We start from the raw sequence: 26,117 nt of genomic DNA, 5'->3' as shown, positions 1-26,117 counted from the left end.
AGATGATGGATGGATGGATGGATGATGGATAGATAGATAGATAGATAGATAGATAGATAGATAGATAGATAGATAGATAGATAGATAGATAGATAGATAGATGTAGTGTGCTTCAGCCTGCCTTGGACTTAGACTGTGAGGGAATATGTACATCTCTCTTCCAACAGCTAATACCTACTAATATGCCTTGCCTGCTTTGGTATGAGCTGAAATACAATTTGGTAGTCTGAATTGAGCAGAGGAGTAAAGAAAGGATTCTTTGCTTTTTCCGGGGTAATTGGCAAAAAGGTGTCCGGATAGGCTGCAAGGGCAGGCTGTTTGCTTTTGGGGAAACAGATGCTCCTTTTCTTATTTGAGCATCTTTCTGCTTCTCCCTGTTGTACATTTGCAAATGAACAGATATTACAAAAACATCACAAGACGCCCTGTTCAAACAAAGCACTTTTCTCTCTCCCTGTTTTCATAACTCTTCCTTTACGGTTTATCTAGGAGCAGTTTTTCCCACCCCATTATCTGGATCGTCCTCTATAGGAGCTGTTTGCATAGGGAGCAATTCATTCAGAGAACACAGCCCTCCCGCCCATTAATGTTTCCTAGAATCAAGCAATAACAGCTGAGATCAAATGCCTTTTTGTGGCCTCAAAGCAGCAAGGCCATTTATAGCGGAGCGAGGGTAATGGATGGGATCTGACGCTGTCAATTCTGTGCAGACGATGAGTGATATCTAGGAGGTCTTTTTGGCAGGTGACCTTCTTAAGAAAATCTTTTTAAAAAATGATTGCAAAACCTCTAGCAAAACACTTCAAAGCCACCATAAGTGCAAAACACTTTCTACAGGAGAGCTCCAAATGCAGGAAACATTTTCTACCTTGCTACTTATCTATCATTATCACTATCTGTAAGGAGCAAACTAGGGCGGTTCTGTTCACGCCATCGTGACGGCCGCCAAATGGAACCGCCCACAGAGAAGCCAGGAGTTTCTGCACACTGGGGAGACTCCGGGAGTGTGCAGAAAAGGCTGTGCAAATTAACCCAAGGAACCCCACCACGTCCACTGTGGCCTGATGAAAACAGAATGTGCTCCAGGAGGCAGAGAACATTATGAGTCATCGCTTAATAGGCTTGCCCAGTGGTCATTTCATAGAAAAAGAGCTAGGGGAACTCATTAGCATAACTCATTAGCATATGCCACACCCCCTGACATCAGGGGCCCGGCGGTGGACCTGCAAGGCCAGCGGGAGTGCGAGGAAGCCCCGCCAAGGCCGTCCCTGGCCCCAGGCAGGCAGGGGTGGGGAGAGGTGGGGAGGAAGCAACTTACCCTCCCTCTTCTCCTGACTCCTCCAGGCTGAATGAGGGCTGGAAGCGGGGCGGCCGGAAGCAGGGGGCGGGGCTTTGTCATGTGCCCCGCCCCCTGCACCTCACCCGGGGGAACTGCGTTCCCCCGCGTTCCCCCCCGAAATGACCTCTGGGCTTGCCAAGTCCCCCCCGGGGGGCAGGAAAATCCCCGCCCGAGAGGCCCGTTACCCGCTGCCAGCGGATCGGGCCCCGGGGGAACCCCACCCCCGAAGCACACAACATGCCCGGTGTCAGCACGTCACCCGGAAGTGACGCAATCACGTTGGGCACATTGGGGGTGGGGCCACAATCATCCGAGGGAAAACTCTATGACACTGTCTAACCATCTCATCCTTTGCTGTCCCCGTCTTCTTTGACCTTCAGTCTTTCCCAGCATCAGGGTCTTCTCCAGTGAGTGCTCCCTTCTCATTGGGTGGCCAAAGTATTGGAGCTTCAGTTTCATTATCTGGCCTTCCAGGGAACAGTCAGGGTTGATTTCTTTTAGGATTGACTGATTTGATCTCCTTGCAGTCCAAGGGACTCTCATGAGTCTTCTCCAGCACCATAGTTCAAAAGAAACTATTCTTCGGCGCTCGGCCTTCCTTATAGTCCAACTCTCGCAGCCATACATGACTACTTCAGTCCTTAGTATGGGGAAGGCTACATGTCCAAAAGACTGGATCATTTTGGATACGCAGATCTATTTCCCTCACACACCCTTTTCTTGAATTGTTTCAGAATCACAGGCAAGCAGAACGGTTGTGTCCCAAGCGACTGAGAAAGCTGCAGTAGGTGATAATAAAAGCTGTTAATGTGATAGCCAGGCGGAAAAATTACCAGCACAATTTAATATTCCCCAAATGCTGTGCTCCATGCCAAAGGGGGAACACCATAAATGGAGCAGAGACACATGCCAGATGGCGTCAAAATGAGACATAATGATAAAGGACAGTCAATGACAAAACTGGGGGAGTTTCTGCCTCTGCTCCATTTTTTTTCAGTTGCCCCCAAACCAGCTGAAGCCACACAACGGACTTCAAGACTGCAGGGCTCAGACCAATTATGGTTCGGTAGCCTTTTGACATATAGTAGGGGAAATTATTTCATGTAGGGATAGAGAACTATTAAACTCCTGCTTTATTGGTATGGAGGGGGAGTGTTATTGTAATTTTAATATGTGAATTTTATTGTATTTATTGTTTTATCGCATTTTAACCTGTGTACACTGCCTTGAGCCAGTTTGCCCTGGGCATGGGGGGGGATATAAATTGAAAGTAATAAATAAATAAATAAATAATCAAAACCTGGTTTCTTCCAATCCACCTGTGCTGGCCACAGCTGGCCAATGGCAGCTTTGTCATGAGCCTTTGTAAATGCTACATTAATGAATTGATGGCTACAGATAACTGTTTATCTTCCCAAGTGTGCCATTCACACCGATCACTGTGTAACGTGCCTTTCTTCTCACACACACCCCAGTGTTATATCAGGGGGGTTTCGAGGCTCCCATTAGAGCATATCCTCATACATATGAAGGTCACGCCACCATCTGTAAGACTTTAATCATGCACATGTCAAAATGAGAGTTTGCAGAGAGGCTGTAACGCTTTTTGCTTCCTTTCACAGAACCACAAAAATCACAGGTTTGATGATACGGCCTCAGAGCAGAAGACTTAAAGAAGCTGTGAATCTGTCAGATCCCCAGTTAAGAAACTCTCCACAACACTATTGGCAGTGATGCTTTATTAGAGAGATGCTTACTACAGGAACTGGTTCTTTGTCAGGACTAAAGAAAGCACGTGAAATTCAGAGGTTATAGGTAAGATTCAATGCACCCCCACACCCCATGCATACGTCAGCATTCAGCCCCCTAGCATTACTAGGACAACCCTGACAGATATAAGGTGTCTTATCTATTCTAGCCTGGCAAAAGAGTCTCCAAGGCCGAATCCCATGAGAACAGGCTGAGGGGTGCAACTTGAGAAATGGTTATGGCTACTACATGCAAGCACTCAACCCACACACTCTCCCCGCAGGAATTCCCTCCCCCCAATACATGGCAAGGCAAGCAGTAAAGCAGAACCAAGAGAAGCAAAACCGAAACCTTGAACCTTGTCTCTCTGGGCTCTCCTCAATGTGTTTCACGATGCCCAGTGTGTTCTGGGTAACCGGGGGGAGCCAAAATTACACCAAATATTCTCCTATGTGGTTTTTTTTTTCTAGTGTAGGTACCAAGCGCCAGCATACCTGGAACTGTCTGTACCTTTTAGCTGCCATATAAAATCAAACAGGAAAATCCATACTGCCTGTAAAGGCCGTGTACATAAAACAAGTGCGATCTAGTGCTTATGTGGGTCTAGGAACAGGGGTACCTGGGTTCTAATCCTCAGTAGTGTTACTACCCTCATGGTAGGGCAGTTTGCCTGGAGGGAATGACAACACAGACTCAATAGTATACCACAAAGTCTAGGAGAAATGGAACCTTAGCGTGAATGCTGAGGATGGATCCTCTAGGACAGGGGTGTCAAACATGAGGCCCGGGGGCCAGAAGTGGCCCGTCCATGGCTCTTACCCATCCCGCAAGCAACTGGTATGTATGGAAATGTAAGGTACTCTCCCTTTTGTGGTATCCCTTGGGAAAAAAACTAGTCTTGCATATGATTAAATATATTTATTGGGGCTTTTGTGGGTTCCCCAGTAAATCAATTGCTTTCACTGCTAGGGATCAATTGCTTTTGTTTGTATTTTGAGTAAAAAATAGTATTGTTAATGGGTTTGCCTGTGTCCTTCAAAAAGTTTATGTCTCCAGTACCCGAGATTACATGGCCCAGCCCGACAAAGTTACATTTATGTCAGATCCGGTCCTCGTAACAAATGAGTTTGACACCTCTGCTCTAGGACTGCTGCTTCTGATGTGGTATGTCATAGAGCTGAGAGAGGTGGGGGGGAAAGATTGATTGTTGCCTGTAAAAACATTAAATGCAAGAAGCTGTTTGTAGATTGAGAGATGGCTGGGGCTGCTTTGGGGGGCATCCTTTTATGGGTCTCCTGTGTTGATTTTTCTTGCAAAAAGAAAAGAAAAAGCTGAAGAGGAAGACTGGTGCACGTAACAGCCCCAAATGTTCACTGAACCATGGGGCGGGTGAGCAAGAGTGAGCTTGATGGCCCCGCCCCTTGCCTCCATGTGGTCCCCTGATGGTCTGCATGGGTGAATGCATAGAGGTGGGGGGCAGGGCACTCCCACTCTCCCTCCCCCACACATCCAGTGAATGCAGGGAGGCCAAGAGCCATTATGGTTCCCTGGATAAATGTTTCATCTGCCCCCCCCATGACTCTGATCCAAAACAAATATCATAACAAAACAAATCACTTTCCTTTCTGTTACTATTAACAGAATAATAATTGTTACCTGGATTAAGCCCCATTGAACGAAACCTCCTTCTTTGGAGGTTTTCAAACAGAGGCTAGATGGCCATCTGACAGCAGTGCGGATTCTGTGAACTTGGGCAGATCACGAGAGGGAGGGCAGGAAGGGTTGCATCAGTTCTTAGTCCTTATGGCCCTTTCTTTCACGCCCAGGGAAATGCTGATTGCCACTTTGGGGTCAGGAAGCAATCCTGGAAGTTTTTTGATATCTTCTGGGCATGGAACAGTGGTCACCACAGGTGTTGAGCGGGAGGTATTTGTGAACTTCCCAGATGTTATTGTCTGATCGCACCCTTTAAAGCCACCTGGCATTCGTGCCTATGTCGGGTCTAATTGTGCGTATGATTGCAGCCCCAGTGTTCATTCCACTACCAAAAATAGGAGACTCCAAAGACTGCTTCAATTATCGCACAATCGCTCTCATCCCTCATATAGCAACATTCTGCTTAAAATTATACAACAACGTCTGGCACCAACCATTGAAAGGGAATTACCAGATGTCCAAGGCAGCTTCCGAGGGGGCGTGGCACTTGTGACCAAATAGCAAATCTGCACTGGATCATGTAGAAATCTCATATATATCAAAACAATTATCTACTTATGCTTCATCAATTACAAGAAAGCCTTTGACTGCATCGATCATGACAAACTGTGGAGAGACGTACAAGATCTGGGGGTACCAACACATCTGGTCAAGTTGATACGATTGTTGTACACAAACCAGGAAGCCACTATGTGAACACCGTATGGAGATACTGATTTGTTCAAGATAGAGAAAGGAGTACGACAAGGTTGCATCCTTTCACCTTTCCTATTCAACATGCATGCTGAAACAATCATGAGGAAGTTAGAGCTGTAAGAATCAAAAATCGAGGTAAAGATTGAAAGAAGGAATATCAACAGTCTTTGATATGCTGATGACAAAACCCTCCTCTCAGAAACTAAAGAAGGCCTGGAATACCTAATCAAGAAAATCAAAGAAGAAAGTGAGAAGTTTGTCCTCTTCCTAAACATAAAAAAGACCAAGTTCATGACCACCAAGAAGAATTTGTTGTTCAGTCGCACAGTCGAGTCCGATTATTCGCGACCCCATGGACCAGATCTTCCTGTCTTCCGCCGTCCTCTGAAGTTGGCTCAATTTCATGTTCGTCACATCGATGACACTGTCTAACCATCTCATCCTTTGCTGTCCGTCCCCGTCTTCTTTGACCTTCAATCTTTCCCAGCATCAGGGCCTTCTTTGCCAGTGAGTGCTCCCTTCTCATTTGGTGGCCAAAGTATTTGAGCTTCAGTTTCATTATCTGGCCTTCCAGGGAACAGTCAGGGTTGATTTCTTTTAGGATTGACTGACTTGATCTCCTTGCAGTCCAAGGGACTCTCAAGAGTCTTCTCCGGCACCATAGTTCAAAAGAATGTATTCTTCGGCGCTCGGCCTTAAGCAAGAGCAAGAAGAATAAAAACGTCAAAATAACAGTTGACAATGAATGTGTGGAAGAATTCACTTTCTTAGGGTCACAGATCAACCAAAATGGCGAATGTAGTCCAGAAATAAAACTTTGAATCACACAGGGTTGCACAGCAACGATGAGCATGAATCAAATATGGAAGAGCAAGGACATCAGCCTAGCAATCAAATGCAGTGTTTGCATTTGGTTTTTGTGTTATGGCTGTGTTATGGCTGCAAAACGTGGACCATAAAGAAGGAAGACAGGAAGAAAATCAACTCATTTGAGCTGTGGTGCTGGAGAAGGCTCCTGTGCATTCCTTGGACAGCAAAGGTGACAAACAAGCAAGTATTGGAGCACATAAAACCAGACATGTCATTGGAAAGAAAAATCACAAAACTGCGACTGACTTATTTCAGCCACATCATATGGAAGAACTTACTAGAAAAGGCAATTATGCTTGGATTGGTTAGTGGCAAGAGGAAACCTGGCCGCCAAAGAACATGGTGGCTAGACACCATAAAAGTCGACACCAGCCTGAGCATGGAACGACTCAAAGAAACAGATCGGAAAACTTGGAGAGAGCTGGCCCATAGAATAGCCAAGAGTCGGTCATAACTAAATGGCTAACAACATGCTTAATAATGCAGAGAATGAATAATATTTTTTAAACTGCTAGCCCCAGATGAGAGTTAGAACAAAAGAGCAACTTTGTAAGCCTCCACCCCTGGGACATCTTCCTTTTCCGATCTACTGATTACCCAACTGGAGAATCCCAGACCTAACAAATTATGCATTTTAACACCTTGCTCTGGCGGCAACTACATTGGGTCTTTAACTAAATAGCTAGGATATCAGCATGGATAAACAAAACATGTACATTCTTCCACGATGTCAGGGAGAGAACCTGCAAAATTCCGACAAAAACCAGGTGTAAAAATGGTAGGATAACTGAATGCTCTGTACCTTTCATAAGAATAAAATGACTTGTTAGATCACACCAGTGTCTTCTATCCCAGACTAGCTGGGTAGCCAGATGCTTCTTGGAATCCTATCACCAGGTAACAAAGGCAACAGGCACCCCAGAAAGTTGCTTCCTTCAAACTACTATTCAAGTGTATACTGGCCCTGAACATGGAGGTTCTATTTAGTCATCATAACTGAGGGCAACTCGTGGACCTTTCCACCTCCATGAATCTGTCTAATCCCTTGTCATGCCTGGGAGCTCTGAAACTTAGGACTCCATGCCTTTAACATCATCAGAAGCACGAGAGTCCTCACCAAACCTAATTGCCGGGGAGGATGAATGCCAAACCCCAGGACAGTTTGCACCTGAAGCCGATTGGGCAATGCCTGGCCCCAGCAACACGCCACCCAATTCTACGCCACCTGTTGACCGGCTGAGGAATCAGAGACGCCGGGATTTGGCAACCAGGCGCAAGGAGGCACGCTTGCGCAGTTGGCGATCATTAAGCCCAGATTACTAACAGAACCAAGGACTTCGCGAAGCCGTGCTAATGAGATAACAACCCAGCACGCTATTTGAGCAGACCGCTGGCTGCTAGCAAACTGTGCTGGCAAACTTGTCCGTTGGACCAGAAGCTCTGCACCTCTGACTCTGTTTGGCTCCTGACTAATTTCCCGGTTCCTGACTCTAGTCCACGTTTTGACGACCCCTCTGGCTCTTGATCCTCGGCTACACTTCCTGACTACAATACTGGCTTGTTTGGACTCTGACTATCGGTAACGTTTGACTACGGCTTGGCTTTGTGTGATTGGGACTTTTGCTCAGACTCTTTTGATCTCTCCGGCTTGACTCTTGGACTGGACTGTACACTCTCCCTCTCTGCCTTGCTCCATTGGCCCTGTTTTGACATCCCTTCTAAACCAGCTGATGTCACCTCTAATTCACACTTATAACCTCTTTTCTAATACAGATTAATACAGACCACAATGTGTATAAAGCATAAAGATGTAAAAATCATCAATTACACTACTTTGATAGATACTCAGGGAATATTAACTTGACACAGAAGTTTTATTTATTTTATTTATTTATTTATTCAAGTATTTCTACCCCGCCCTACCCCGCAAGCGGGCTCAGGGCGGCTTACAGAGGCCTAAGCCATACATAAAATACAATAAAATCAGTAAAATCACAATCACAATAATAACATACCATTAATAATAATAAAATACTATAAATACTATAAATTCCAAGATGGTCCACAGTTGGTACCTACAGGGAATACTCCCTGTTGATAATATTATAATAGTTGTTCCGGCAATATTTGTCCAAGTTTATCAGCTGATCTTGCTGCCATATAATTCACAATTCTTTTCTATTTCTAAGCATGTTTTAACTCCCCGGCCAGGATAGAGATGAGATGAGGCAGGAAAGGGGGGAGGACAAACACCAAAAAATTAGATGGAGGGGGAAGAGGAAAAGGAAGGCATACCAGGTTGGTTGATGACTTTATGAAAAACTCATTATAGGAGCGTTCCGTGCACCTTGGTGATTAGTCATGCCAGCCACATGACCACGGAAACATCTTCGGACAGCGCTGGCTCTTCGGCTTTGAAACGGAGATGAGCACCGCAACCCTAGAGTCGGATTCGACTGGCTTTCGAGCAAGGGAACCTTTACCTTTTACATTATAGGAAAATGTTTTCATTAGCCTCATAGTTTAAAAGAAGTTTGAGGCCTTGGAAAGCTTTCTTTAAAAATCGCTGCTAAAAAGGGGCGGCAAACCAGCACCAACCAAGACGTCACAGCTTCTGTCTGCTTTGCTTTGCTCTGTCTTGTCTGTACCCCACTTGCTTCAGTGGAGAAACTGCAATGAAAGTTTTAAAAAAATGCAGGATGATTCTAGCTTCACTGGGCCCTCAAGCTGACTTGGACCCAAGAATTTTGTACCCCCATAGACCACACTGCATTACTGCATGAGGCAGTCATGTGCACTGGGTTTGACTGTACATGAGTTCCCTTAACGCGTATTACAGGGCTCTAAATGCATATCCCCATGTGGTAGCATCACTCCTTGGATGAGGGTCTTCTTGTCATTCCTTTTTTTCTGCTGCAAACAGGTTAGAACAACTATTGCTCCCCACATGGTGAAATGGTCACATTAGTAAGACTCCTATTTTACTGAGCTTTCAGAAATTATGTAAGGCTGAATCGTTCTGTACAGCTTCTTTTTACTGAGGCCTAGTCTTTTCTGAAAGGGCAGGTGTCTAGAGTTGGTATATTTTGATGTTTTGTGTTTATTTTAATATTTTGTGTCTATTCTTCGGCATGGTGTAGTGGTGAAGAGTGGCGGACTCTAACCTGGAGAGCCGAGTTTGACTCCCCACACTCCTCCTCCATAGGAAGCCTGCTGGGTGACCTTGGGCCAGTCCCAGTTCTCTCAGAACTCTCTCAGCGCCACTTTGAGACTCCTAAAGGTAGAGAAAAGCGGGGTATAAAAACCTATTATTATTATTATTATTATTATTATTATTATTATTATTATTATTTGGCATGAGTTTACTTGTAGCCACCTTGTGTCCATCACGGGGAAAAGTCCAGTTATAAATACTACAAATTTAAAAAATTTAAAATATGTACACCTTACACTGAGTCAGACAGATCTTTATCCAAGCAGTCCAGGTAGTCTGGTAGCAACCACACTTACTGGTGGCAGCTCGATGGTGTTCCAGGCAGATTCTTTCCCAGAGCTAGTTTGGTGTAGTGGTTAAGTGCGCAGACTCTAATCTGGGAGAACCGGGTTTGATCCCCCACTCCTCCACTTGCACCTGGCTGGATGACCTTGGGCAATCCATAGTTCTGATAAGAGCTGTTCTTGAAAAAGAGCAGTTTCTGTCAGAGCTCTCTCAGCCCCACCCACCTCCCAGGGTGTCTGTTGTGGGGAGGGGAAGGAGTTTGTAAGCCGCTCTGAGACTCCTTTGGGTAGTGAAGGGCGGGGTATAAACCCAATCCTCTTCTCTTCTTCTTACCTGAAAATATTTTTCATAGCTAATCATGATGCCAGAGATGAAGTCTGGGGCCTTCTAAAGATACAAGGTGTGTTTCACTACTGATTCATGGCCTCTCCCCCTTATCTACCTACATCAAAATAAGCCCCACTTTCTCTGCTGATGTAAAAGTCAACCGTGGGCTTGTTTTTATAATATACATTTGTGGATCATGAATGAGTCACAAGTTACAAGGATAAGTCATTGATCAGAATAAGGTTCTGGTTTTTACACTCTCCTCCCACTCCTCAGCATGCAACAGATGTTGGAATTCGCACCTCATAAATTCCTGGCAGATTTTGTCAAAAATGATCGCAGGTGGTTCGGCACTTGGCAACGTTTTCAGGAAAACCCGGACGTGGCCAGACACACACTTGCTGCAGAAAATGAAAAAAAAAAACGTACAGTTGGCAGGTTGCCTTTCCAAGAGACGGTGAGTGTCTGAGATAAAGGAAATGTTTTACAGATATCGTTGCTTCTAGCCTGCTTGTGATTAAAAAGATATCTTCCTACTTCCGTTTACTTTTCATTCATGTTTCAAGGTTGTCTTGGTATTCGTAGGATTGGAAGGGGAGAGAGACAGAGAAGATTTTTATAAGCTACATAATAACATAACCCACATGAATGCATGACAGGGTTTTAAAAAAAACAACCATAGGATTAATCTCAGGAAAAGATGGAGGAGGAGATGAGAGGAGGGATTAACCTTTTCCCTGCTGTTGTTTTTCCACCCAAAATCTCCTTCTTTGTGCTGTCCCCCCCCCCCACAGCCCGTGGGTGTTTACGGTGCTGAGCACACGCACCTGCCATGTCTGTGCTGAAAATGGAAGCTCCTAAGTATACTTTTCTTTAATATTGCAGCCTCCCAAAGCTACGTTCATTTTTTAAAGAAACTCTTCATGGCTTCTTACATGCCAGTCTTCACCCCTTAGGCAGCGATGCAGAAGAAACAAATTATCTGAGCACAGACTTTATTGGTTATACTGATAGTTTTGTGAGGGAATTTTCCAGAATATAAGATGGGAAAACAAAATACAAGGAACTGAAGGCAGAGATTAATTTTAGAGGAAGCAATTGCAGCCAGTGTGCAATATATTTCCCATAATCCCTTGTAATGTTGTAGGGGATGCCAGAGCACAGTTCTTGGATCACTCATTCCCATGGGAGTTCTGTCCAGTGTTCCCTCTAAGCTGAGTTAGTGTGAGCTAGCTCACAGTTTTTTAGCCTCCGGCTCACACATTTTTGTTTTAGCTCGGGAAGGATGGCTCCAGAGCAAACTAATTGATGCAGTAGCCAAATCACTTGCTCACAGCTTTAATTCCAATAGCTCACAAAGTAGAAATTTTGCTCACAAGACTCCACAGCTTGGAGGGAACATTGGTTCTGTCCTAGTATTTTCTGAATGGGGCGGCAGCTTATAAAGTCTGCTAACTCACAACCAATCCTTGCCACTGTGCCTATTATATTAGACTAAGAATAAGGCTCATTGTGGAAATAAATACAACGAGCTCTAGAAAGAGCCTCTGGGAGAGTGCCAAGGCCTTGGGCACTCAGTGTCAATTTGCTGTGGCGACCTCCTCAAACCTCACAATCTCCAGGCTCCACCCCTGAAATCACCAGGAATCTCCCAACCTGGAGTTGGTAACCCCATCCCCTTTCCAGCTAACCATCAACCTACCATTATTTGCCCCCTCTGACTGCAGCTGACTTCTGCCCTCCTTCCTGGAGATCAGTTGTAATTCTGAGTGATCTCCACCCCTCACCTGGAGACTGGCAACAATGGTTCCCCAGGAGAAAATCGGTGGCTTGGAGGGTGGAGTCTATGGCATTGTACCTGTCTGAGATCCCACCCCTTCTCAAACCTCACCCTCTCCAGGCTCCACCACTCAAATCTCCAGGTATTTCCCAACCTGGAGTTGGCAACCCTATCTGCTTCCCAGCCAAGCATCAACCTGCCATTATCTGCCCCTCTGATTTCAGCTTTCCATCTCCTCCCCCCCTCCCTCCTGGAGATCAGCTGTAATTCTGAGTGATCTCCACCCCTCACCTGGAGACTGGCAACAATGGTTCCCCAGGAGGGAATGGCTGGGTGGGTGGAGTCTATGGCATTGTACCTCTCTGAGGTGCTACCCCTCCTCAAACCTCACCCTCTCAAAGTTCCATCCCTCAAATCTCCAGGAATTTCCCACCAGGAGTTGGCAACCCTATCTCCTTCCCAGCCAAGCCTCAACCTGCCATTTTCTGCCTCTCTGATTTCAGCTTTTCATCTCCTCCCCCCTCCCTCCTGGAGATCAGTTGTAATTCTGAGTGATCTCCACCCCTCACCTGGAGACTGGCAACAATGGTTCCCCAGGAGGGAATGGCTGGTTGGGAGGGCGGAGTCTATGGCATTGTACCTGTCTGAGGTGCCACCCCTCCTCAAACCTCACCCTCTCAAAGTTCCATCCCTCAAATCTCCAGGAACTTCCCACCAGGAGTTGGCAACCGTATCTCCTTCCCAGCCAATCATCAACTTACCTTTATTCCCCCCTCACTTTTCAGCTTTACTCCCCCCCCCCGCACATGCAGTCTCTACTGTGCTCTGAAGCCCTAACTTACACATCACATTGGCTGTCATAGGGGGGCATCTCAGCAGGGTATTAGGACACCGAGTCCACCATTTTCTCCAGGGAAACTGATCTCTGCCATCTGGAGAGCAGTTGTGATTCTGAGTAATCTCCAGTCCTCACCTGGAGATTGGCAACAATGGTTCCCCAGGAGGAAAAGTAGTCTTTCTTTGCAATGGGAACCAAAGTAGCTTACCTCATTCTCCTCTCCCCCTTTTGACTTGCACAACAACCCTGTGAGGTAGGTAAGGCTGAAAGTCTGTGACTGGTCCAAAACCACCCACTCAGCTTCTACAGCAAGAACCTGGATCTACAGCAAGAACCCTACCACTTCTACAAGAAGAACCCTGCTCTGAAGCACTGACTGCTATGCTTAGGGTAGCCATCCTCCAGGTGGAGCCTGAAGATCACCAGATATCACAACTGAACTCCAGAAAACAGATTTCTCCCCCCCCCCCAAGAAAATAACTGCTTTGGAAGGTGGGCTGTATGGCATTCTGTTCAGCTGAGGCCCCTCCCCTCCCCAAACCCCGGCTTCCATAGATTCTACCAGAAAATCTCCAGGAATCTCCCTACCTGGAGCTGGCAACCCTAGTCAGGACTGGCCGCAATGAGTTCTTCACAAAGGCCTATGAAGGGTTTCCTTCCTTTTTCTGAACCAAGTTTGGTTGCCTACTGTGACAAAATGGGCTCCAGTTTACAACTCAGCTGTTCGCCTCCCACCCTCATCCCGTGGGCGTATCTCACGCCTTAAGTTCACTGCCACCACTCGCTGAATTGTCACTGCCTTTTTAGAGGGACAGTGAGACCCCTTTGGCCAAATCTCCCTATTTGGAGATGGAATCTTCAATCTTTGGGGGATCCCTGGAAAGTTGGCAACCCGTCTGGCCTTTCCTTGCTTCCCTGGGCTACCCCCTCCATTTGGTATTGTGCACAGCAGGGGAGACTATGTGGTCAGAGACACAAAACTCTTTACCTCTGGAGATTGTGGGCTCAGGATAGGATCTCTCCTTGGACCAGCCTCTGGCTCTGCTTCAGCCTCTCTCTCTTGCCCAAGAGAGCAAGGAAACTTCCATACATTCCCCAGTCCAGCCGCCTGTGGAGTGGCTGAATTTCTGCTGCCTCTCATAGTTCCCATGCATCTCTGGCTTGTGGCCTGGTCAGCACAGGCAGCAGGAGCCTTTCCTCACCTCCTGTAGGATGAAGACTACCTCCTCCCTGGATGGACTGGAGTCTATATTGATGCTGCCCTGCCCCTTTTTGGCCTTGGGGCAGCTGGGAACTGTAGGCCAGCAGATGAGGAAACCCCATTCGACCCAGTGAGTGATATCCCTCCAGGCCCCTCTCTGGAACTACAGCTCAATTAAACCTTATGGGGGAACATTTTAAACAAACAACCACAGATGGCAGCCATCTTTCAAACACAGGTAACTGCCATTTTGTTACACCTACCAACAGCCACTGAGGGGAAAGTTAGTCCCACACAGGAGGCAAGCAGGAGAAGCATCTTCATCAAGAGAGAAAGCTGTTTGCCAGTAATTCTGACAGGGGCGTGGGCGGAGAAGAGGAGCAAACCCAGCACCTGGCTAATGGCACGTGAGTACTCTTGAGTGGTGGCTGATGGGTCAATGGCTGAGGGAGTGCATTGCACAGCCAATGGGACAGCTGCAAAGTGCCACTCCAAAACACAATTATATATAAGGAGAGATGGCTATCTGACAGCAATGCTAATTCTGTGAATTTAGGCAGATCATGAGAGGGAGGACAGGAAGGGTTGCATCTGTGCTTAGTTCTCATGGCCCTTTCTTTCATGCCCAGGGAAATGCCAATCACCACTTTGGGGTCAGGAAGCAATTCTTCTCCAGGCCAGTTTGGTCAGGGAGCCTGGAGGGTTTTCCCCCCTCTTCTGGGCATGGAGCAGGGGGCACTGGGGGTGGGGGGTGGGGATAGTTAGTTGTGAATTTCCTGCATTGTGCAGGAGATTGGACTAGATGACCCTGGATGTTGCTTCCAGTTCTATGATTCTATTAAAAAGAGCCAATATTTAATAGATCCTCACAGGTATCATATTGAATATATTAACAATATTTACACACAAAATGTCATACATACAAAAATACACTTTGGTTGAATTTCCAGGTAAATCTCCATTTCGTGCACTTCTTCAGACGGTATCCAGTAACAATGTTTGAAATTCAAAACATTCAAACATTATTTTTTTCAATATTCAAAGATATTGAAGACTTTTTACATCTCTGGCCACACGTATGAACATCTTTAATTATAAAGATCTGGCTGGTTTTGAATAGATAAAGAGAATGCCTGTTTTGATTAAAGATAAATCCACATTTGAGACTTATTATTTTATTTATTTATTTATTATTTTCAATTTGTATCCCGCCTTGCCAGAGAACCGGCTCAAGGTGGCAAACAAACATGAAAAGCAATAAAACAGTAAATACAATAAAAGAACAATAAAATATACATAAACAACTACCTAACATCATAAAATTCTAACAAGAGCAATGCAGATGATGGTGGCTTCAATATACAATCCCATAGAGGGAGGCTTAGTTACATAAACAATGACCTCTTATACAATGACCCGCCCACCCAGCGGTTCGAAAGCAGATGTAACATCCATGCAAGTAGATAAATGGGTACCCACCCTTAGAAGGGTGGAGGGCACCCTCCTCTGGCGAGGCGTGTGGAGGTGACGGCAATAGCGACGGAGACGGCGGCGATGACGGAGTACCAACGGTGGAAGCAAGGCAGCATGGCGACGCGGCGGCAGCGAGCGGTGAGCAGCAGGCCGGAAGGAGAGATCACTGGTGGCTGGCAGCGGGAACAACAGGCGACTGTCGTACTGCAGGAGGCGCGTGGTGATGTCACCCGAGGGTGCGGCGGAGCCAAAAAGGGACGTAGCTGGGACCTGAGGAGGAGGACGCCGGCGCGCCAGATCGCAAAAAATGCGCCAGAAGAACAACAGCTCGATACCGCCGGGAAGGAAGCCAGCCAGACCAGAATAAAGAGACATCTACCTCCACCTGGGGTGCCGGTAGGCTGTCCCATTCCCCGTGGAAAAATGTGGCCTTAGGGTTAAAATTGTGACTAGCACCCTTCATGTAAACCGCCCAGAGACCCCTACGGGGGTTAGGGCGGTATATCAAGTTGAATTAATAAATAAATTAATATAAATATAAGAAGACGAGACTCACTTGAAAAGACAATGGTGCTAAGGAAAGTTAAAGCCGGATTTGTGGATTCAATGTTCTATCCCTTTTTTATACATCAGTAGGTACCCCATCAGGTTTTACCTTTGCTCATTATCATGGGGCACTCTCCACACTGCATGCTGGCTGTGGATTACGAAGAGCATTCACTGTTTCGCCTCACTCAAACAGAGATCATGCTGTGGTGTAACCAGTGACTCTTCTGCAGATGAAAAGAGAAGCAAACGGAGAGCCTCTCTCTTAATTTTTGTCAGCTCGCCATTGGACTGCATTCATCATGTACAGAGACCCAAGAAACAAAGGAAGTGTTTTGTTAGGGCAACAGAATGCATATGGCCCTTGTGTGTGCACCGATTCTTGTGCCTGCAGGCTATGACATTATGGGGCACCCCACAATGGGAAGGCTGTGATGTGTGCACATTGGAAACATTTTCCCACATCTGTGGCTTCAGAGTGAATCATGAAACTCTTCTGACGTGTTAGCAAATTGGGCTCTCTTTGTTTGCGTGGAGCACGAAATACAAAAGGTAGGAAGGAACAAGCCATAAAGATACCAAATCTCAGAGGGGATAAAGCCCTGGGAGCAGATGGCAACCCATCTTAGATACTACAGGGAATAGGGAGGGAAGCAATTAGGTGAAGATTTGATTACTAATAATGCTCCATACAGCTGTGAAAATCCTTTAGCCTGGGGGAGCCACAACAGCCCATTTCCAGTCTTTGCGAGGCTTGCTGCAACGACAATTTTATTTATTTGTTTTTATTTATTAGTTCGATTTGCACCCCGCCCTCCCCACCAAGGCAGGCTCAGGGCGGCTTCCATAAAAATGCATATATAAATACAGTTAAAAACATACATCAAACAACCAAAACAGTTCTATTTTGTCCAGTAGTTTTTCCATTGGGTGGAGTAGTGTGGAGATTTCCCCCCCCTAGAACTCCTCTTTCAAGGTTGTGCAGAGAGAGCATGAGTTGCAGTGCTGTGAGCAGGGCTCCTGAATGCTGGTTGTTGTTGAGGGCATCCACCACGTTGGCTCGTCCCTTTCTGAGGCTGTATAGAAATATTGATTTCTAAAAATCCATGCCTTCTCCTGTGATGTCCTTCTGATAACATGCTGTGTCTTATTTCCTGTTGAAGCCAAATGGCCTGTCCATTTGGCCAGAGAAACTTTATAACCATGCCATATAACCACGCATTCTTTCACACCTCTAAGGGAAGAGGCAGACCTGATGGCGTCTGGCTCTGCCTCACATGCAAAAAGTCACATCAGCAATGGAGAAGCTAGAGTTTGGGGGTCATGTGACTGCAGGCATGGTCTCCAAACTTCTAGCATATCCCCACACGTCACCATGACAACCAAAAACTGGGCACATCCCCTGTCTGCTCCTGGTTGGCTGATGGTCACAGCTGATCATGACTGGAATTGGGGTTTAATTGTCTGATCCCAACGAGGGAGAGTTCAGTTCTGCTCCTGTTCTCTCTACTTGTTTTATTCTACCTGTAAAATGCTGTCTCTCTGGGAGACAAAGAACTGTTTTGTGAGCTGAGCACATGGTTGGCAAAGATGGGATTTCTCCTACTCAAAATCCCTTGGTGCTACTCTGGACTGTTTGGATTTTCCTGAACTTGGTAAATATGCATCTTTTACTGTGTGGTTAAGGCAAATAGCCCTAGCCTTTCTTGTTTTGAAATCTTTCATGGTTTACTTGCAATGCTCTGGACTGAATAAAAAATTATTCTTATTTCTAACTTGTCTTTGATGTTGTAACTGGGATTCCAAGTCTATTTCCTGTGCCTAACTGACCACAAGCTACCATAGAGCATTCAGTGTGCCTCTCTGGGAATGAGGTGCTAATGTGTTAAACCCTAGATGCCAACTGAGATTTTGAACCTCTAATCTCAGGTTGGGAGGGGGATTATTGTAGAGGTTCTGGTGGCATATTGTTCTGAATCCAGAGAGGGTAGCCTACCTCTGTGGGTTGTTGTTTAATGTACTGCACAAGTGCAGGATTCTCTCTCATCCCTGGACAGGCGTGGGTGGGCTATCCTATACAGAGGCCTCTGAACAATTGCATGCCTTGTTCGATTTGAAAAAGGTGTGTATTAGTCAAGAATGCCGATTTTGAGGTTGGTTTTCTGCTCCCCGATTCTTTTCCATACTTCAAACGCCCTTTTTTGTCTAATTTCCTGTGGTTAGAAGATGCCAGGGCTAAAGAGGGGAGAGGAGCTCTGAAATGAAGCATCAGCCATCTTTTGCAGTGACCCCCCCCCCCGCCTTACATCACATTAGAGGATGACAAGATGTCGAGAACCAACAGCACTTATAGTAAGTGGATAACCATTTTAAGCATTATTAATTAACACTGGGGGGTTTTCCCCCTGTTGGGAAGGAATTGATTGTATTCAGGTTGGTGTAATTTGTATTATGTAAATCAGAATCTAATGTTTTAAAAATATTCTACTTTTTAAAGAATGTGTAAGGATTGTGACTGCACAGGGAAGCAAATGTATCTCTCTAATGGTACTGAGATCTCCCATCTGATCTCAAAGCTTTCTTTGATAGCGTGTTCCATTTATTTGCAGTTGAATCTCTGGAAGTAGCAGCTTGGAAAGACTTCTTCATCTCTGTAAATGAGGCGACCAGAGACCCATGCAGATTCATTCACTGTCGCAACAGTTAAAATGAAGCTAACTCGTCAACATTTTGAAGAGCAGGATGTCAGTTTCATTAGCTACCTTAAAAAAAAAAAAGGAAGTGATAAGTTAAACATGATCTTGTACGCAAGTAGCATGAAAATAATACTACAGCACAGAAACACAGCCAGTTTGGTGTAGTGGTTAAGTGCGTGGACTCTAATCTGGGAGAGCCGGGTTTGATTCCCCACTCCTCCACTTGCAGCTGCTGGATGACCTTGGGCAAGTCATGGTCCTGACAAGAGCTGTTCTCACAAGGACAGTTCTGGAAAGAGCTCTCTCAGCCCCACCTACCTCACAGGGTATCTGTTGTGGGGAGGGGAAGGGAAAGGAATGTGTAAGCCGCTCTGAGACTCTGAGTGAAGGGCGGGGTATAAATCCAATCTCCTCCTCCTCTTCTTCCTCTTCCTCTTCTTCTTCTTCTTCTTCCTCTTCTTCTTCCTCTTCTTCTTCTTCCACACACCCTTAAAATGTCATGTAAATTTTCACCTGTAAGTCCTGACCTGCACTTGGATCTCACAATTTTCATCATGAAAAAGTTTGTTCGCAGATGTATGTGGTGCCAAAGACTGTGAACATACTTGCAACAAATTTCTTTAGGTTGATAAAAATATCAGGTAGCATGGGGTGGGGAGGGGTGGGTGGGGAAATGGTCACTATGGTCCAGCTTGCACCCAGTGGGCCTCTGAGCTGGGACAGCCAGAACCTCTTCCTTCCTTTTGGTTTGCTGGCGTGCCCCCCAACATCATCACAGGCAGAGGCTGCTTCTTTTTTTACAACTCTTTGGTCCCAAAAAGCTGCCGAATTCTGTCCTACCTTTTCTACCTTTTACTGTCATTGGCGAAGTTTCTTAAAACTGAGCTGGGAATGAAACGTCATATAACAAATGCCTTCTCCCCCTAGACCAGAGTATAAATCCCAAGCACTTCTCGTGCAAACCTAACAATTTATAGCAGTTGATTTGCTATAGTACAAGTACTGCTCCACCAAGAACTGCACAATAAAAATTCAGGAGTTTAAAAAGAGTGGATTAATCCCTTGAGAAGTGATGATTCATAGTTATAATCAATTTAGCAGAATGGATCTGGGCAAGAGCCATCAAAGGAGCCCTCAGGATCCAGCGTTAATGACATTAAGGCTGCACCGCCAAATGAAAAAGTAGTTGGTGTCACAGTGACACAGTATATTACTATTACATCCCTGTCAATGTTTTAATTGGTTGAACGAGGTCACAGAGATAGCCCAGTGCAATTACAATTCTTAAATCTTCTGTGGGGTGCCTGCATTTCTTTTATATGAAGGTTCCAAGAAACAGGATCTCTCCTACCAACTCTGAAAAAAGATTTTAGTCACTTTTAGGACACAGGCACAGATAGGCAGGGCTTGCTGAAGAATTTCTGGTTCCCCCGTCCCATACCTGTTCCATTCATTACAGAGAAAATCGCCTTTATTTAGTTGGCATTCAAAATGAATAATGTAAAAATAAACATGGGCATTCACTACCCATCTAATTTGACACTCCGAAAACATGGTGCCACAGGTGACTGCCTAGCTGGCCTATATGGTCGTGCCCAGGGGTCATTTCGTAGAAAAAGAGGTGCAGGAGCTCATTAGCATAACCCATTTGCATAACTTATTTGCATATGCCACACCCCCTGATGTCACCGGGAGTCTGTCAGAAGGCAACACCCACCGCTCAGGCTCCACTGGACTGTTTTGAATTGCTAGCTATGGGGGGGGGGGGAACGTGCAGATCTGCCCTCACAGAGGAGGGAGAGCTTGTACCTGAATAAACCTTGGTCTTAAAGGTGTCACTGGACTCTTTTGGATTGCTAGCTATGGGGGGGGGAATGCGCAGATCTGCCCTCACAGAGGAGGGAGAGCTTGTACCTGGAGGCAGGCCGGGGGGGGGCTCTGCAACTTACCTGGCTGCTTCTTGCTCCTCATGGCCCGACTGAGGGCTGCTGGGAGCAGGGGGCGGGGCTTGTTGCATGTTCCCGCCCCCTGGGCACCTTACTGCCGGAGCTCCGCTCCTGTGTGCTCCTGCAGGAAATGACCCCTGGTCAGGCCAGTCTGGCAGATACATATAACCCATAATTTGGGCGGCCAGTCTAAAAGATAACAAGTTTGGGGGAGATATAATTGCTAGTGACCTGCACTCAAAAGTATGGTTCTTCATCCCATTCCTGTGACATGCCAGGAAAATCATTGTCTAGCACTCCTTAGGACATCAATTCCTGAGGAGGGGGCTATGCATGAAACTTTGGGCTTTGAGATTAAAAATTGTACACTATTTTACAAATATGAAGTGTTGATTAGCAAGCTGAAAATGGAAAAGGCACCGGGCCCTGATTGGGAACTGGTTGGAGAACCACACTCAGAGAATAATTGTCAACAGCATTTCAGTTGAATGGAGGGAAGTGTCCGGTGGGGTGCCACAGGGCTCGGTTCTGGGCCCAGTGCTTTTCAATATTTTTATAAATGATCTAGATGAGGGTATGGAGGGGCTACTCCTTAACTTTGCAGATGACACTAAATTGGGAAGAGCAGCAAACTGTCAGGACCCACAGCCAAACAACTAAGTACACGCATCCAGGAAGGTTTTACTTTTATTGAAAAGCCATAGATGCGATAACATGAACACTGTTAGGAATGATGGGCTACCTGTGTGTATAATAGGATATAGGGCATTCGTATGCGCCCCCCTAGCAATAACCAATTAGGTGTGCTCCCGCACGTGGGATACTACAAGACTCTCTAACGGTTGTGAAGCTGGGAACGGAGAAGCTCCCACAGATGATAGACACCACAATCACCACCAGTATAACTTTTAAGATAAGTGTTGCAGCTTTGAAGCATTTAAGCGCATGGGAAGGAATGCAAAGCAATTAGAAAACATCTCCACTCTCATGGCAGCATAGCTAACATACTGCCCCCTCGAAAATCAGCTCCCCCCTCAACCATCAGATGTCTCCCGGTTTTTCCGGGAGATCTCCCAGTTTGTCTGGGAACTCCCGGTGGAATTTGCGGATCAACTGAGGGGCCCGAATATCCCCTACTTCCACCCACTCAAGGTGATGGGGTCCAAAGTCTTTCCATTCCACCAGATACAACAGTTTCCCACGTTTGACTTTAGAATCCAAGATTTAGAAATCTCATAATGTTCCTCGCCCTCGATCAAGAGTTAAGAACTGGGAAGCTAAACTTAGCATTATGTCCTCGGGATTGAGCCTCTTTGACTCTACCTGGGCAGCCCAATGTAGTTCAAATTAACCTAAAGGGACGTAATACTTTTATCCAAGAGGCTGTCACAGCAGCGGTGAACCAAGCAGTAGAGACAGCAGTTGCTGCCACTCTTCCCCCTGCTCTAAATCATGCATTAAAAACAGCATTATCATCAACAGTGGAAAAAGTACTAGAACCAATCCAACTTAAAATTGATAATTTGACTCAACAGTTCGAGTCACACACAGAAGAAATAAAAAAACTAACTTCAGAAAATAGACAAGACGTAGATGCTCTTATAAAAATGGCATACACTTTGGAAAATAAAGCGGATGATACGGAACAAAAATTTCAAACTTTAGAAGAATCGCTGATGGGACTGGAATTAGATAGAACCTCCTGTACGCTAAGGTTTCAAAACATGATAGAACAGGAGGGTGAAGATCTTAAAGAAGAGTTGGCTAAATTACTAATGGAATATATGGAAGTGGAAGATACTAAAGAAATAATCGATGAGATAGATTCAATATTCCGTATGAACTCCACTTATGTGAAGAGAAAGAATTTACCTAGAGAGGTCCACGTTAGATTTACTAGGAAACAACTCAGTGAAAACATACTTAAAAGGTCATCAACCAAACCCCTATTGTATCAGGGGAAGGAGATAAAAATACTGAAGGATATTCTGTGGAGAGTCCATGAAAAAAGGAAGAAATATTTGAAACTAACTAAGGGACTCAGAGAGAAAGATATCACTTTTAAGTGGTTGTATCCAGGGGGAGTTTTGTTTACCTACAAATCTAGGCGTCAGATGATTAATTCAATTTTCAAACTGGAAGGATTTGTTCGCAAGTATGGTGAGGAATTTAATATTCAGGAGTCGGAAGATAGCAGTTCTGAGGAAAAGGACCAGTAAACGGATGGTGGAAAAGAAATAACTTCCCAATACAAAGACAGAAAGAGATACAGGAAAGGAAAATTCCTCCCCTTACAAGTGCGCACAAGACATCAACTAAGGTCTGAAACAAATCAAGATGACAACAGTTCTGAACACTAAACTAAATATAATATCAATTAATGTGAACGGCTTAAACAACCCATCAAAGAGGAAAAGGGTTCTCCTTCAGATAGAAAAACTTAAACCCCAAATAGTATGCCTTCAGGAGACACATGTCAAACTTTCACAAATAAAGCATTTAGAAAATTAAAAAATTGGGTTTGGCTTTTATTTCAGTGGATAAAAAGGAAAAAAAGAAAGGATTAGTAACATATATCAAACACTATTTACTCCCAGAGCTTGTTTGCAACTCAGGAGACGGGAGGATCTTAATAGTTAAAGTTCAGAGAGGGGCTAGATCATTGTTAATTGTCAACGTTTATGCCCCAAATCAGGGTCAAAAAGATTTTTTTGATCAGATTCAGAACATATTAGCAAAATATACAACTGAGAAAATTTGTTTGTTAGGAGATTTTAACACGATTTTTGATAAAACAATAGACAGAAAGAAAAAATCAGTTAAGTACAACTCCGGCTCCGAATTACCAAGTTCTTTTTTGTCGATGGCAGATGACTGGAATCTTGTAGATGTCTGGAGACGCAAAAATCCTAAGAAGAAAGACTATACCTTCTATTTTGGGCACCATGAATCATGGTCCATCCTACTTAGCCTATACATAAATTCAGCACTGTCTGCGAGAACCAGGTTTACAAGCTGTAGTATGAGCACCAGAATAATTCTGGGCCTCAGAAGGATGAAAATTAGCTTCTTGTGGTTTCCTCTCTCTCTCTCCACAAGCAAGTAAACATTCTCATTTTATTGATTAAACCAGTCAATAACAGACAAAAACTTACACATTACATCCTAAGTAATGGAGCAATGGAACATCTCTTCAACCACCCATCTCCTGTCACAGTGATAGAGATTGACAGGAATATTATTATAATGTTTATCTGAAACAGCTTGGCTCTCCAAATGGTTGCCCTGGGGGGCCAGAAACAGGGCATAGAGGCCGAGGCCTTCCTCCGATGTTGCCTCCTGGCACTGGAAAATTGCACAGTCTCAAGAGCCAGTTTGGTGTAGTGGTTAAGTGCACGGACTCTAATCTGGGAGAACCGGGTTTGATTCCCCACTCCTCCACTTGCACCTGGCTGGATGACCTTGGGCAAGCCGTAGTTCTGATAAGGGCTGTCCTTGGAAAAGAGCAGTTTCTGTCAAGAGCTCTCTCAGCCCAACCTACCTCACAGGGTGTCTGTTGTGGGGAGGGGAAGGGAAAGGAGTCTGTAAGCCGCTCTGAGACTCCTTTGGGTAGTGAAGGGCGGGGTATAAATCCAATCTCTTCTTCTCTTCTTCTTCTTCAAGCCATTACAAAAACTATCAAGCCCCTTATCAAGCTTAAGTTTCGAAAAGCCCAACCAGCTGTTTACAAAACCTGGACAGCAACGGGGTGTTACAACCTTCCCCTGGGAGCAGCAAAATAAAAAGCGCAGTAGCATGCCAGGGAGGACTGAGCCTGGCGGTGTGACAAAATGATAAGCTTCGTAAATGCATACAGAATAAATACACACATCAAATGCATGAAGGGAAAATACACACATCACGTCAGCTGGTCTCTAGTGCACATCAAATCTGGCTGGAATAGATCTGTCAGCCTTTTAGGTGCCCCAAGACTTTTATTTTCTTTTATTAATTTGTTTGCTCGCTGTTGTTGTTTAGACTTTCTAGCTGCACATCTCTCTGGGATTATTAGTTCATCAATTGCTCCCCGTTGGACCGTCAAAGCAGCATCTGTGGCCAGACTTCATATCTAGCAGGAAATGAATCATTGAGAAATGTCGCTGCACTGTCAGGGGTGGGTTAATAAGGAAAAAAAAGATTGTATCTCAGTAAATGTAGGACTAGGAACACAAACAAAAGTAGATAAGCAGTGATTTGGCCAGTGATTCACCTTCAGCTTGTAAAACATTCAGAAAAGACAAAAGCCCTTTCTCTGATGTTTTTATGGGGATAGCAGAGAACCAGAAGAGGACTCGTGTTAGTCTGCTGCTGCAGAAATAACCAGGAGTCTTGTGGCACTGTAACGACTAACAGGATTTTATTCTAGTAGAGGACTAGAGCCATCGGAAGTTTATGGCAGAATAAAATCGTGTTAGTCTTGAAGTTGCAGCAAGCTTTGTAGGAAAAGTACTAGTTGTTGTTCAGTCGCACAGTCGAGTCCGACTCTTCGCGACCCCATGGTCCACATCACGCCAGGCCTTCCTGTCTTCCACTGTCCTCTGAAGTTGGCTCAACTTCATGTTCGTTGCATCTATGACACTGTCTAACCATCTCATCCTTTGCCGTCCCCGTCTTCTTTTCCCTTCAGTCTTTGCCAGCATCAGGGTCTTCTTCTCCAGTGAGTGCTCCCTTCTCATTGGGTTGCCAAAGTCTTTGAGCTTCAGTTTCATTATCTGGCCTTCCAGGGAACAGTCAGGGTTGATTTCTTTTAGGACTGACTGATTCGATCTCCTTGCAGTCGAAGGGACTCTCAAGAGTCTTCTCAAGTACTAGTAAGAATTGGCAAAAACAGAAGAAAAAGCTCTCACCCTCAAATGTAAATATTTCTCAACACATTGTCTGGTCTACAGAAGGAGCCCCCATGCATAGTCCTAGTCCAGCAACGCAGGAATATTTTGCACGGAGCAATGAGTACAGATGGGGAGGGGGGGTTACCTCTATGTGAAGCTCAAGCTGGAAGGAGATCCATGCTGTGGAACAGCCCAGGATGAGCTTATGGAACTCACTATTACAAGATGCAGTAAAAGCCATTATCTTATGTAAAGGACTGAGTTCGGAGGTGTTGAGTAGTGATCAGCTCATGGTTTATTAAGCAAGCAAAACGACAGAGAAACTAGCGAGATCTGAGCCCTGCTTATATCCCTGCAGTGCCCCACACCCAACACACACCCCAACACCAGTGATAGGCTATTTACAGTGGAGGAGTCCATCATAGGACTCCTCTAGAATCCGGGCACTCCTATTGGTCTGCCCTAGGATCCGAATCCTCTATTGTTCTAGCACCCAAAGGTGTACTAGACTGCATGGCCTCGCTAGCACTGATGTAATTATCTCAGTATACAACAGGTTAGTTGGCTGAAGAA

Source organism: Gekko japonicus, unplaced genomic scaffold (genome assembly GCF_001447785.1).
Source record: "Gekko japonicus isolate JY-2015 unplaced genomic scaffold, Gekko_japonicus_V1.1 scaffold458, whole genome shotgun sequence".
Taxonomy (NCBI): domain Eukaryota; kingdom Metazoa; phylum Chordata; class Lepidosauria; order Squamata; family Gekkonidae; genus Gekko; species Gekko japonicus.
This window is presented reverse-complemented; position numbering follows the sequence as displayed.